Below are 15,029 nucleotides of genomic sequence, written 5' to 3' on the forward strand. Positions count from 1 at the left end.
TAAAAAGCCTCACCAATTTGCCTAGGTGACTACAGACCCAGACCCTTGGATCTTAAGAACAATGAACAATCCTCCCAACACTTGCACCCCCCCTTTCCTGGGAAATGTTGGATAAAAAGCCTCACCAATTTGCATAGGTGACCACAAACCCAAACCCTTGGATCTGAGAACAATGAAAAAGCATTCAGTGTTTTACAAGAAGACTTTTAATAAAAAATAGAAGTAAATAGAAATAAAGAAATCCCCCCTGTAAAATCAGGATGGTATATATCTTACAGGGTAATTAGATTCAAAAACATAGAGAACCCCTCTAGGCAAAACCTTAAGTTACAAAAAAGATACACAGACAGAAATAGTTATTCTATTCAGCACAATTCTTTTCTCAGCCATTTAAAGAAATCATAATCTAACACATACCTAGCTAGATTACTTACTAAAAGTTCTAAGACTCCATTCCTGTTCTGTCCCCGGCCAAGACGACTACAGACAGACACAGATCCTTTGTTTCTCTCCCTCCTCCCAGCTTTTGAAAGTATCTTGTCTCCTCATTGGTCATTTTGGTCAGGTGCCAGCGAGGTTACCTTTAGCTTCTTAACCCTTTACAGGTGAGAGGAGCTTTCCCCTGGCCAGGAGGGATTTCAAAGGGGTTTACCCTTCCCTTTATATTTATGACACTGACGTACAAAAAAAAGGGAGGACTGTTAAGGAAAAGTTAGCACATGTGACTCCATTTTGGTTTGGGGCCCACCATTGTCTAAAAGCAAGCACATTATGCACCAGGAGGAGTGTTCCTTAGATACTGCATTCCTGTGAAAATCCTCCTCCTTGTCTCCAGCCTGCCTTGACTCCCGGTATCTGTTCTTTGTCTGTCCCTAACTCCCTATCTCCTGGCCTTTGATGTGAGACCTCCCATCCTGATAACAAAAGTTACTGATGCATGGCTTTAGGACCATGCTGTGTAATTAACATACTAGTTTAGCACGAGGAATGCACCAAGCAGGGATAGGTGGTAGATAAGAAAAGGGTTTGTTTATTGGCTAAGGTTTCTGATGCACGAGGGCAACATGCTTTGCTAAAAAGTATATAACCTTTGTACAATCTGTATTCGGGGTCCCCTCCTGGCTAGCAGGGGGGCACCACGCTTGAGCGTAATAAACTTGGTGTTTTTGGGGAACTCTGCAGTTGTGGACTTTGTTTATGTGCCTCAGCCTAGATTCAAACTGTGCGTGTCCTATCAGGTGTAATTCGTAACACCCATCAGCACAGAGCAGTGGTTTTCAAACTGTGGGACAAGATCCCAAGGCCGGTCGTGACCCTGTTTTAATGGGGTCACCAGGGCTGGCGTTAGACTGGGTGGGGCTTGGGTCTGAAGCCAAAAGTCAGATTACCCGCCACCAAGGGCTGAAGCCCTCAAGCTTTGCTTTTGCCCTCCCCACAGTGGGGCAGGGCTTGGGCTTCAGCTTTAGCTCCCCCCGGCCCAGTGTGGAGGGACTTGGTGTTTGGTCCCCCTTCCCGGGGTTATGTAGTAAGTTTCTTTGGCAGCAGGGGGTTGCAGTGAAATGAAGTTTGAGAAACCCTGGCACAGAGCATCTTCATTACCGAGCTGCAGCAGTGTAGACTCAATGTTTGAAATGTAGACTTGTCCTTGGCCTGAGAGGAAGACTAGACTTGGCTCCCTGGGTGCTCAGGCACTGAAGGTACAGCCATGAAGACACCACACACCAGTCTTCCCTAGTTGGCAAGAACCAAACCTCCACAGAAAGACCCCCATGGTTTCCTAGGCCAGCTCCCTAAGCACTCAGCCAAAACCACTTAATACAGGGGCTTTTCTACACTATGGTTCTGTTCTCATTGAATGGTCATTTCCAATTGTTTGCTCAGACCAGCTTACCCAGCACACTCACTGCTTTGCAGTTCTGTAAGTGTGGCCATGGCTGAACAGTGAGAATTTCTGCCCGTTTCCCTACTGGCTGGAGCAGGGTTAGAGTGTGTTTGTGGTTAATGATTTTGCTGTAGATTGTTCAGTTCCTGCTTTGACAATTCAGACAGTCCCTTTTCTTGTTGTATCTCCAATAGCAGGGGTGGGTTTTCTTTGGGTCACTGAGATTTTTTGGGGAGTTGGTGGCTCCTTTCTTTCCTCACCCTGGAGTAAACCCTAGCTTTTTATTCCATCGGTCATGTTTCATGGAATAACAGCAGCAGCATGAAGAAAGAGGAGAGGGAATATCTCACTGTCAGGGCTGAAGGTGGCCACTTCCCCTCTGTCCGACAGTTGCCATTGCAGGAGAGAAGGTTTCAATGCAATTGAATGCCCTCGCTCAGACTAGAGACACAGAAAGGTTTTGCTGTTCATGGATCTGTGCAAAGGAAATTGTGTCTCTGGGTGAAACTGAGGAGGGAAGTGAACCACACAAACTCACTCTCCTGCTGGTAATAGCCCATCCAAAGTAACCACTCTCTTCACAATGTGTATGATAATCAAGGTGGACCATTGCCTGCACAAATCCAGGTTCTCTCACTCCCTCACCCCCCTCCAAAAACCACACACACAAACTCACTCTCCTGCTGGTAATAGCTTATCCAAAGTGACCACTCTCCCTACAATGTGTGTGTGTGTGTGTTTCTCGGGGGGAGGGGGGGGCGGGTGAGAAAGCCTGGATTTGTGCTGGAAATGGCCCAACTTGATTACCATGCACATTGTAGGGAGAGTGGTCACTTTGGATGAGCTATTACCAGCAGGAGAGTGAGTTTGTGTGTGTGGTTTTTGGAGGGGGGTGAGGGAGTGAGAGAACCTGGATTTGTGCAGGAAATGGCCCACCTTGATTATCATACACATTGTGAAGAGAGTGGTCACTTTGGATGGGCTATTACGAGCAGGAGAGTGAGTTTCTGGGGCGGGGGGCGGAGGGTGAGAAAACCTGGATTTGTGCTGGAAATGGCCCACCTTGATGATCACTTTAGATAAGCTATTACCAGCAGGACAGTGGGGTGGGAGGAGGTATTGTTTCATGGTCTCTGTGTGTATATAATGTCTTCTGCAGTTTCCACGGTATGCATCCGATGAAGTGAGCTGTAGCTCACGAAAGCTCATGCTCAAATAAATTGGTTAGTCTCTAAGGTGCCACAAGTACTCCTTTTCTTTTTGCGAATACAGACTAACACGGCTGTTACTCTGAAAACTGCTACAAATTATACCTGGTAGGTCACGCACAGTTCGAATCTAGCCTGAGGCACATAAACAAAGTCCAAAACTGCAGAGTTCCCCAAAAACACCAAGTTTATTACGCTCAAGCGTGGTGCCCCTCTGCTAGCCAGAAGGGGACCCCGAATACAGATTGTACAAAGGTTATATACTTTTTAGCAAAGCATGTTGCCCTCGTGCATCGGAAACCTTAGCCAATAAACAAACCCTTTTCTTATCTACCACCTATCTAAACTAGTGCTAAACTAGTATGTTAATTACACAGCATGGTCCTAAAGCCATGCATCAGTAACTTTTATTATCAGGATGGGAGGCCTCACATCAAAGGCCAGGAGATAGGGAGTTAGGGACAGACAAAGAACAGATACCGGGAGTCAAGGCAGGCTGGAGACAAAGAGGAGGGTTTTCATAGGAATGCAGTATCTAAGGAACACTCCTCCTGGTGCATGATGTGCTTGCTTTTAGACAATGGTGGGCCCCAAACCAAAATGGAGTCACATGTGCTAACTTTTCCTTAACATGGGAGAGAGTTTTCCTGTCAGTGTAGTTAATTCACTTCCCCAGAAGGTGGGAGCAATGTCAGTGGGAGAAGCTATGTCATTTGGTGTGCAAATTGTGGTGTTTACCACATATATGAAGTTTAATCAAACCCCATTATTAAAACCACCTGTGGTCTGGGAGTAGAAAAGGAGATCGCTGAAGCAGGGTCTGTCCTTCAAAGTCCTGGAGATCATGACTCCAGCCCACTGTTGTTATGGGGGTATAGCTCAGTGGTAGAGTGTTTGACTGCAAATCAAGTGGTCTGTGGTTCAAATTCAAGTGCCCTCCTATAAGCGCTTTTTTTTTAAAAAAAAGGAAAACATTTTTATTTCCATTCTCCATTATGTTCATGAATTCCACTGTATGAGGATTCTTGAAATGACTGTAAACCCTCAATGTTTCACTGTGCATAAAAACATAGCAAACCTGGCTATCAACTGAAATCATTCCAGTCTTCTGTGTCTAGTTTATGTTTTCATAAATTAAACAAAGGTATAATATGAATACACATTTGCAGATCCGTGTTCTCCAGGGGATATTGTTAGGATATAGATATTCAGGCCTGTCTGTAAAGGCCTGTACTCTAAGAATTTAGGTGTATTCTTATCACTTGGCTAGTTCTAGAGGTATAAAAGAAAGAATCAAAATCACTGTCTGCCGGTGTAAGAGCCTTCTCTTACTGTGACAGTCTGAGGCCCTGTGCTTAGGGCTAAGGCCTTTGGCTAAGCAGCAGAGGCAGCCATAAGCTGGGAAGTGAAAGGTCACCTCCTCAGATTCCAACCTAGTCACATTGAAATCAGGTGCTATTGGGCTGATAGTAATACAATCCTGTCCTGATAATGCCTATCGCCTCCAGAGAAAGGGAAGTGCCTAGAAGATGTAAAAGGAAACTTAGTTTGATAGCATCCTGTCTGGCAAGAACTCACTTATCAATAGCTGGGATGTGCAATCCTCATTTTTGTCTTTGTTCTATCACTGTAGTCCCCATTTCCCTATTGTTTCTCTGTATCATCTCTGTCTAGTTCTGTGATTGTTTCTGTCCGCTGTATAATTAATTTTGCTGGGTGTAAACTAATTAAGGTGGTGGGATATAATTGGTTCCATAATCATGTTACAATATGTTAGGATTGGTTAGTTAAATTTCAGGAAAATGATTGGTTACGGGATAGCTAAGCAGAACTCCTGGGCGGGGAAATTGGAATCATATTTAGCTAAAGGGGGAAATGGGAACAGGGACACAGGTGTAAGGCTCTGTGGTGTCAGAACTGGGAAGGGGGACACTAAGGAAGGAAACTGGAATCATGCTTGCTGGAAGTTCATCCCAATAAACATCGAATTGTTTGCACCTTTGGACTTCGGGTATTGTTGCTCTCTGTTTATGCAAGAAGGACCAGGGAAGGAAGTGTGGGAAGGAATAAGCCCCCTAACAGCTATGCTGTGCAGAAGAACAAGAACCACATCCAGTTGGGGTTCAGGAGTCTGATGAGCAAAGGCAACTTGGTGCAGGCTAAAGTCACCAGCACCTTGCCTCCTTCACATTCAACCAGCAGCTAGGACAAGGACATGGCATGAGAAGAAGACAGTGGCTCTGAGCAGGAATATAGCCACCAAGAAGCTGGCTAAAGCTGCCAAGATCCCCAGGAAGACCACCACGCCCATGTCTAGGAATAATCATCAGAATACGGTGACTGCAGGGGGGACCAAAAAGGCAGAGAAAAGCCCTCAAAAGGTGTAATCTGCCAAGCCCCAGAAGGTGGTCAAGATCCCACCTAACATCAAGACTGTAGAGCCAACTTCAAAGCACCCAAAGCCAGGGCTAAGAAGGTGCACTGAGAAAGAAGTGAAGAGATTTCTATTGGGATGACTCCTGCTCCCCTAATGGCTCTTTTATGAATCACCGTGGACCACCCAGAGAGATCAAAGTCCTGCAGAACAAACAGCCCCATGGATAGTATCATGAAGTGGTGGCAGTGGGGGGAAGGGTTTCTCTTCCAGAGGGGAAGTGCTGTGTTTTGTGTAACACCTCCCAGGTGTGTGATGCACTGACAGGGCAGCTGCCTAGAGCTCCCACATGAGCTCATTCTCTTTGACCTTCTTCTCTTGTTATTTCAGAACCAGCACGAGTGGGAGTGTGTCCCTGTCACTTCACCAGCTATAGAACAGGCTCTGTCTGCATCCCATCTTTGATTAATCCCACTTTTTAATGTATTCCTATTGTGATACTTTCCCAGTTCTCTGCCTCATTCTAACATTCTGGTCAGAGATTGACTATGGGGAGGAATGGACTAGTTTGCATGACATTTGGTAAGTTGCCATAGTATGTGATTGAAAACTCTGCTGGAGGTGGGCAAGAGCCTGTTACAAACATAAAATAACTAAGCTTTACCAAACGTACCTGTTACACATTCAAACCTTCCTGTATACACACAATAGAAATCAACAGCCTCTGGAACAACTCTGACATCATAATAAAAAAGGCTAACAAAGGATGTGCTGTCGTCATCATGACTAAGTTGGAATATGAACAAGAGGCTGCTAGGCAGCTCTCTAACTCCACATTCTACAAGCCATTATCCTCTGATCCCACTGAGGATTACCAGAAGAAACGACACCATCTGCTCAAGAAACTCCAGGCTTATTCACCCTGTATACTGGCACAGCAGTGAAGGCCAGAAAGGAGCAGCATTCTCACTGGAACATGTCCATCCACTGCTCACAGGCAATTCCCAGGCCCACCACAGCACACTATCCTGATGAGAAAGGATCCCACTTGGCCTAACCATTGCTTCTTTTCCTTCCACCCGGAACCCCACTTCTTCTCCTGGACTGCCAGTAGCCATCCCTGGGAAACCAGGAGGCAGGCACAGGATTCTACCTCCCAGCAGCCAACCGCACGGCCCCTGGCTTTGGCAGAACGAACGGTGACGCTCTGCTAACCCCACTGAGGCACTTAGCTTCTGCCCTGCCTTCCTCAGCATGACTTTCCTCTTTTGCCCTATTCCTGCCTCACTCCCTCCTTTGACAAGTCACGCAAAGGAGGCAGCCGGAAGAGCCGGCCTCCATAGGCCAACGCCCAAGGGCAGAGGAGGCCAAGCCACAAGACTCCAAAAGGTGACTGGCCTAGACCATGTAGATTTCTCAGCCCATTTCACCACCCTCTGTCCTGCGGGGGTCGGGGTTACCCCAGGGACAGGCCAGTGGTAGAAGTAGGAGCGCCTTGCTGGAGAGCTAGAAAAAGTAAGCCATCATGTTTCTGCCTGGTTTCGAACCAGGGGCCTTTGGCATGTTAGGCAAACGTGATAACCACTACATTACAGAAACTCTGTCACAGAGCTCTGCCCCTCCCTTCACATTCCATCCACTTGGCTGGCTCTCACCCGGGCACACACTGATGGGCAGACCTGGAGAAAGTGGCGGCAGCCCTTCGGTAGGTCAGCTGGGAGAGCAAAGGACTGGAGCCGGCGCTCAGGAAGTCGTCTTTATGTCTCCCTTGTGACTCCAGCTTGAAGGAGAGCTTCTTTTTCTTCCCCTTGCCGAGAAAGAGCAAGAGAAGAAAGAAAGCTCAGGTGGGCCACCTGGGTGCACAAGCCCACGCTGCTTTTTCCTGCTGCAGAACCCGAAATGAGGGACTCACGGCGGATAAAGGCACCGCTGCACTTCCAGAAAACAGCCCACCCCTGCACACAAAGGGACAAAACAACATGCCGAAGCCTGGGATTGAAGCAGGGACCTTTAAATCTTCAGTCTAATGCGCTCATGGCTAAGCTACTTTGACAGTTACTAGGTTTGTGTTTGGCCTGCTGTTTCTCTGTCTGGGATGTTTTTGTCAGCCATGGCACACAAAAAAGACCTCACTGTGAGTGGCCCATGAAGGCAAGATGAATTTTTGCCTGCCTTGCTCAGCTTGACTTGCTTCCTCACCCCATTCCTGTCTTAGTTCCTGGGTTACCTGGTGGCTGAAGGCGACTGGGGCCTAGCGGCATGGGGAGGAAGTTGGGCAGCTGAACCCTGGTGGCAAGAGTCCTGCTGCCACTTGGCACCCCACCCTGTATTCCTGGCTTTAACTACTGGCCACCAGGGACTTGGTGCCCAGCAGCACAGGGGAAGGAGGTGGACAGAGCTACCCTCGCCTTGAAGCTCAGGCTCATTAAAACATATGTTCAGTCTATGATGGCCAATGAAAGACCGACATCACTTACTATTTTATCACTTGAAAATGCCATTGGCGAGTCTTTGGATCTCTCTAATGCTGCGCTTCAATTCATGAGGACAAAGTCGAGAAAATGACCTTTGAACTAAAGGACTCGGGTTAACAGTCTAACGCTGTTTCTCACTGTAACACTAGTTAAGACTGGTCCACCCTGTGTTGGTGGCCGTTCAATTTCTAGATCTTAGTATATTTCAGTTACTGTTAAAATTAAAAAAAAAATTCTATATGCTTAAAGGAAATAAACTTTTGTATTTAATCATAGAATCATAGAATATCAGGGTTGGAAGGGACCTCAGGAGGTCATCTAGTCCAACCCCCTGCTCAAAAGCAGGAGCAATCCCCAATTAAATCATCACAGCCAGGGCTTTGTCAAGCCTGACCTTAAAAACTTCTAAGGAAGGAGATTCCACCACCTCCCTAGGTAACGCATTCCAGTGTTTCTCCACCCTCCTAGTGAAAAAGTTTTTCCTAATATCCAACCTAAACCTCCCCCACTGCAACTTGAGACCATTACTCCTTGTCCTGTCTTCTTCTACTACTGAGAATAGTGTAGAACCATCCTCTCTGGAACCACCTCTCAGGTAATTGAAAGCAGCTATCAATTCCCCTCTCATTCTTCTCTTCTGCAGACTAAACAATCCCAGTGCCCTCAGCCTCTCCTCATAAGTCATGTGTTCCAGACCCCTAATCATTCTGGTTGCCCTTCGCTGGACTCTCTCCAATTCATCCACATCGTTCTTGTAGTGTGGGGCCCAAAACTGGACACACTACTCCAGATGAGGCCTCACCAATGTCGAATAGAGGGGGATGATCACGTCCCTCGATCTGCTCACTATGCCCCTACTTATACATCCCAAAATGCCATTGGCCTTCTTGGCAACAAGGGCACACTGCTGACTCATATCCAGCTTCTCGTCCGCTGTCACCCCTAGGTCCTTTTCTGCAGAACTGCTGCCTAGCCATTCGGTCCCTAGTCTGTAGCTGTGCATTGGGTTCTTCCGTCCTAAGTGCAGGATCCTGCACTTATCCTTGTTGAACCTCATCAGATTTCTTTTGGCCCAATTCTCCAATTTGTCTAGGGCCCTCTGTATCCTATCCTTTGCCCTCCAGCGTATCTACCACTCCTCCCCGTTTAGTATCATCTGCAAATTTGCTGAGAGTGCAATCCACACCATCCTCCAGACCATTTATGAAGATATTGAACAAAACCGGCGCCAGGACCGACCCCTGGGGCACTCCACTTGACACCGGCTGCCAACTAGACATGGAGCCATTGATCACTACCTGTTGAGGTTTTGATTATTTCTGGCATGAATAAAAACAGATGTACAGATCCTAGCCTGCAAATGTATCACCTTATATGACAGAGAAAATCATGCATACAAATTCTGCATCAAAATAATGAAATGAGTTGCAAATGCAATAAAAATAAAATATTCAGAAGTTTAACACGTCAGGAGGGGCACCGCAGACGCTTCTTGCCTGGGGTGCCTTTTGATCTAGGGGAAGGCTGTCAGGGAGAACAGGAGTTAGTTTCACATACCTATTTTCAGGCTGTAATCTGTGGGCACCCTGCCCTGTGGGAGGGATCCCAGTAGCCCAGACTCAGGGCTGGAATAGGCCCCTGTTTCAGGGGGAGGCTGCATTGTTTCGAACAGGGGTGGCCAATCTGAGCCTGAAAAGGAGTCAGAATTTACCAGTGTACATTGCCAAAGAGCCACAGTAATATGTCAGCAGCCCTGCATCAACTCCACCCCCCCAGCTCTCACCGCCTCCCACCCACTGACTGCCCCGCCTATCAGTGTCTCCTCCCTCCCCGCACCGCCCGATCAGCTGTTTCGTGGCATGCAGGAGGCTCTGGGCAGAGGGGAGAGGAGCGAGGGCACGGCAGGCTCAGGGGAGTGGGCTGGAAGGGTTGGAGTGGAGGCAGGGCCTGTGGAAGAGCCAGAGGTTGAGCAGTGAGCACCCCCGGCACATTGGAAAGTTGGCATCTGTAGCTCCAGCCCCGGAGTCAGCACCTACAGAAGGAGCCGCATATTAACTGCTGAAGAGCCGCACATGGCTCTGGAGCCACAGGTTGGCCTCCCCGGCTTACAGCAATCTGATGCCTCAAACAATCTGTCTCTCCCAAAGTGTTGGATCTGCATCCCCAGAAGGCTCCTGCACTGCCTCCCCCCTTTTCACAGTCTATAGAAAGGAGCAGCATCAAGGGTTAGTGATGAGCGACAAGGTACAACATGGGTGGCAGAGGCTTCAGGATCCCAGAGTGTTTCCTTGTCTGGGGCATTTTGAGTGAGATCTCAGGGACACATTGTAAGGCAGAATCCCAGGAATATATATGAAAGGAGCATAGGGCCATAAGGACATAAGAACGGCCATACTGGGTCAGACCAAAGGTCCCTACAGCTCAGTATCCTGTCTTCCCATAGTGGCCAATGTCAAGTGCTTCAGAAGGAATGAACAGAACACGTAATCATCAAGTGATCTATCCCTTGTCACCCATTCACAGCTCCTGGCAAACAGAGGGTAGGAACACCATCCCTATCCATCTTGGCTTATACCCATTAATAGGCCTATCCTCCATGAATATATCTGGTTCATTTTTTGAACCCTGTTTTTCGTCTTGGCCTTCACAATATCCTTTGGCAAGGAATTCCACATGTAAACTGTGTGAAAAATACTTCTTTTTTTTTTTTGTTTTAAACGTGCTGCCTATTAATTTCATTTGGTGGCCCCTAGTTCTTGTCTTAGGAGAGGGAGTCAATAACACTGCCTTATTTCCTTACTCACGCCAGTCATCATTTTATAGACCTCTAGAATATCCCCCCTTAGTCGTCTTTTTTCCAAGCTGAAAAGTCCAAGTCTTATTAATCTCTCCTCCTATGGCAGATGCTCCATACCCCATATCATTTTTGTTGCCCTTTACTGAACTTTTTCCAATCCAATATGTCTTTGAGGTGGGGCGACCACATCTGCATGCAGTATTCAAGATGTAGGTGTACCATGGATTTATATAGAGGAAATATGATCTTTTCTGTCTTACTATCTATCCCTTTCTTTATGATTCCCAAATTTTGCCACATCACTGTTTACCCCTTTTTCCAGATCATTTATGAATATGTTGAAGAGTACTGATCCCAGTACCGACCCCCTGGGGGACACACTATTTACCTCTCTCCATTTTGAAAACTGACCATTTACTCCTAACTTTTAACCAGTTATTGATCCACGAGAGGACCTCCCCTTTTATCCCGTGACAGCGTAATAGAGCAGAATAGGGTTTCCTTGGAAGGGGGAGTAAACTGAGAACATATCAGGAGGTTGTACACATTTATTCTCCTGGTGAAAAAGTGTGTCTGATACTCAGCCTTTGCTGCTCCTGCCGGCTGTGACTGCTGAGGACATTTTCCTTCTCTCCTCCTGGGTCTCTCTTCTGCCAGATTCTTGGCCAGTGCGGCCGCCCTGCAGGCGATGGCAGAGCAGTTTGGTAATAGGCTGCCGGACTCACCACATAAGAGCGCAGCTGCTGTATCACCTTGACTGATCATGGGCCAGGTCCTGCAGCCCTGGCAGCCCAGGATAACCTCCCACTGATGGCAACGGGAATTTAGCCTTTGTAACTAGCTGCTTGTACCTGAGGTCTCAGCTATGAAGTAAGGTGGTGGCACACACAGCTTCATCCAAAGAAGTGAAGGATGTAAGCGAAAGAACAAAGTTGGCCACCTGGGGAGCTGCTGCAGTCCCATAACCACAGCTGGAAGGGAGAAGAGGAAAAACTCCCTGAAGTGCTCAAAGCAGCACTGAGAAAAGGAAGTTTGTCAGTGAGATCAGTAGCAATAAATATGAAATGAAGGAGTGCTTTCCCCTCTGTGATGCCATGTTCGAATTATGTTACTTTACGATGAGATAAAGCTTGAAATTTTCCTGCTGTAATTTCAGGATGGGTCTGTAACCATAATCGTTCTCTGTGGGAAGTGGCCTCTAGATAGTGATCTTTGGGAAGAGCTGGCTGAAGAGCCTTCCTACGAACCAGGAGATCATGGCTTGGCCTGCCAGTTCTTCCTTGCTGAACCTGGCTTGTCTGCTAGGCTCGTCTTTTTGTATCCTGTCTCATAAAAAGAAAAGACCTCACAGCACAATCCTTGTAAGTGCTCATTCAGGACGGAGAGAGCTTCCTTGTGGCGAAGTCTTGGAAAGTGGCAAATGCTAAGTCTGAAGCTGATGGAAAGGTACCATGACTCAGAGTTGAATTGAAGTTGCTGTGACTGAAACCCAGAGCACTAACCACTCTAGGATTACAGCAGCTTGTGGGAGAAGCGCATGTTAGAAGCCCTCTGTCAACTCAGCTGTGGCTTTCCGTGCACAGAGAGCCAGCCCGCTCAAGGTCTGCAAGTTTTGTGGGGAATGGGGAACGTCTGTACTTTGGCATTTGAAGGTGTTGTCTTGGACCATCAAGGGGAACAGTTGCAAATAGATAGTTGAGGAAGGCACCATGGCTTAGTAGGTTAAAGCACCTGTCTTGTAAACAGGAGATCCTCGGTTCAACTCCCAGTAGTGCCTTGTTGTATAGCTTTTGTCTCCTCTGCTCATGTTTTCCTCTGTCTTCCTAGGAAACAGAAGAAACCTCCCTTGGCAATGTAAGTAATTGCTTCCTAAGGAAAAGGCTTCTTTGCAGAGGAGCGTTGTTGCCTCCTCTTGTCACTTTTTGGTCAATGTTTTTTGTTAACGGAGAAACCTGCTTTTGACTAGCCATACCCATGCTTGCAAAAGGAACAGGTCTTTTTGCTGACAAGTGTTGAAAGGAGGCATCGGATGAACATGGAAACAAGGTAAAGGTTGCTGTAACTCATCTTGCAGGCACGGCTGTTGAATCTGGGCTGCCTCTTACAATACTGTGCTAGTGACAAGTAGCAAAACCCCTCCAGGTGCTGTGATCACTTGGCCAACAACATGCCGTGACACACTATGGACACACTATGGTCCATGTTAAAGAGCTTTCCCTCAACCCTCCCGCTTCCCTGGTTCTTGTCAAGCAAGCAGCAAAAGGCCAGAAGTCCAAAGCACAGACAATGCGATGTTTATTGGGGTTAGTTTCCAAGCAATCATATTTCGGAGCCCTTCACACCAGTTGGGCTTATCTCTATAAGCCAATAGAGTCTGTTCCCCAGTGTTCCCTTCCAAGCTCTCATGCCACAGAGCATTTACCCCGTATCCCCCTTCCCAGCTCTGATGCCGCAGAGCCTTGCCTGTGTCTCTGTTTCCCATTCCCCCCCTTAGCAAGCATGATTCCAATTTCCCCTCCACTTCCTGTTTGACCCCAGTTTATATAATAATATTTTCAGCTATATCTTAACCAATCGTTTTACTGAAATTTAACTAACCAATCCTAACATATTGTAACATAATTCTCTAACCAATTATATCCCACTACCTTAATTAACTTACATCTAGCAAAATTAATTATACAGCAGACAGAAACAATCAGCGAACCAGACAGATTAACAATAGAAAACTGGGGGGCATAAAGATAAAACATACAGAAATGAGGGTTTCACAACCACAACCATTGATAAGTGATTTCTTGCCAGACAGGATGCTGGCAAACTAAGTTTTCTTTAACCATCTTAAGATCCGTTTCTTTATCTAGTGGTGATGGGCACTTTCTGGACAGGATCTTCTTCCTATCCGCTCAGTACCACCTTATTTCAGTGTGTCTGGTTTGGGATGTGACAATGTGACCATACGCTTCCCAGCTTATGGCTGCCCCTGCTGCTTGGCCAAAGGGCTTAGCCTAAGAACAAGGCCTCCGACTATCCTAGTGAGAGCAGGCCCATACACAGGTGGACTGTGATTTTGATTCTTCGTTTTTATACCCCTGTAACTAGCTAAGTGATAAAAATACACCTAAGTGCTATAGCAGTCTCACATGTAGATAGAGCAAGGCCAGAGCTGGCTCCGGTTCGCACTGTGGATGCTCACACACAAAAACAACAGCGATGACAACACGCTAACGTTTCTGTAGTTGACAGGATTTGAACCTGCGTGGGGGGGACCCCCACAAGGGATTTCAAATCCATCACCTTAATCACTCGGCCACAACTACTTGATGGACAGCTGCTTAGCTACACTATGATTCTGTTCTCACAGAATTGTCCCTTCAAATTGCTTGCTCAGACCAGCTTCCCCAGCAAAAGTGTGTCCATGGCGGAACAGCGAGAATTTCTGCCCATTTCTCTTCCAGCTGGAGCATGATCGGAGTATGTTTGTGGTTAATGACATTGCAACAGATTGTTGTTCATTCCCCACTTTGACAAGTCAGACAGTCCCTTTCCTATTCAAATCTCCAGCACATCGCTTCAATAGCAGGGGTCAGGATTTCTCTGGGGCACTGTCAGGGATGCAGGTAGCTACATCCCGTCTGTCTGACTATTGCCATTGCAGGAGAGAAGGTTTCAATGGAATTGAATGCCCTGGCTCAGACAAGAGACACAGGGAGGTTTTACTATTCATGGATCAGTGCAAAGGTAATTGTGTCTCTGTGTGAAATTGAGGAGGGAAATGAAACATTCACGTGGTGGCCCAATGCCCAAAGGAATGTGGGTGAAGGACTTGGGCTGAGAAATGATTTAACAGGTTTGTATCAATTTCTTGCCCTGATTAAAAACTATGGCTAAAAGACAGCCATTGTTGTTAGTACTTGTACCTGTGTAGGGACACCCGGGTGGATGTCAAGTCCATGGCCTTAACCAGGGGTAGTCGATTATTTTATCAAGGTCCAAATTTCTTGGTCAAGGTATAGTCGTGGTCTAGATTCCAGAGAAAATAATACACTGATGATAATAAGTATAGAAAAAATTTTGCAGTCACTATGGGCATAACTGTGATGATTGTAAAAAGAAAAGGAGTACTTGTGGCACCTTAGAGACTAACCAATTTATTTGAACATAAGCTTTCGTGAGCTACAGCTCACTTCATCAGATGCATACTGTGGAAAGTTTAGAAAATCTTATATACACACAAAGCATAAAAAAATACCTCCTGCCACCCCACTCTCCTGCTGGTAATAGCTTATCTAAA

The 15,029-nt window shown here is 46.7% G+C and overlaps 3 non-coding genes across 3 annotated transcripts; 1 reads left to right on the plus strand and 2 right to left on the minus strand.

Annotated features, from left to right (window-relative positions):
• The first annotated feature begins 3,958 nt into the window (after positions 1–3,958).
• Positions 3,959–4,030, plus strand: TRNAC-GCA (transfer RNA cysteine (anticodon GCA)). Its single transcript has one exon. It is a non-coding gene; the product is annotated as a tRNA-Cys (tRNA).
• Positions 4,031–6,990: 2,960 nt separating this feature from the next.
• TRNAV-AAC (transfer RNA valine (anticodon AAC)) lies at positions 6,991–7,063 on the minus strand. The gene has a single exon. It is a non-coding gene; the product is annotated as a tRNA-Val (tRNA).
• Positions 7,064–13,969: 6,906 nt separating this feature from the next.
• Positions 13,970–14,055, minus strand: TRNAS-UGA (transfer RNA serine (anticodon UGA)). Its single transcript has one exon. It is a non-coding gene; the product is annotated as a tRNA-Ser (tRNA).
• Between the last annotated feature and the right edge of the window lie 974 nt (positions 14,056–15,029).

Source organism: Lepidochelys kempii, chromosome 28 (assembly GCF_965140265.1).
Source record: "Lepidochelys kempii isolate rLepKem1 chromosome 28, rLepKem1.hap2, whole genome shotgun sequence".
NCBI lineage: Eukaryota > Metazoa > Chordata > Testudines > Cheloniidae > Lepidochelys > Lepidochelys kempii.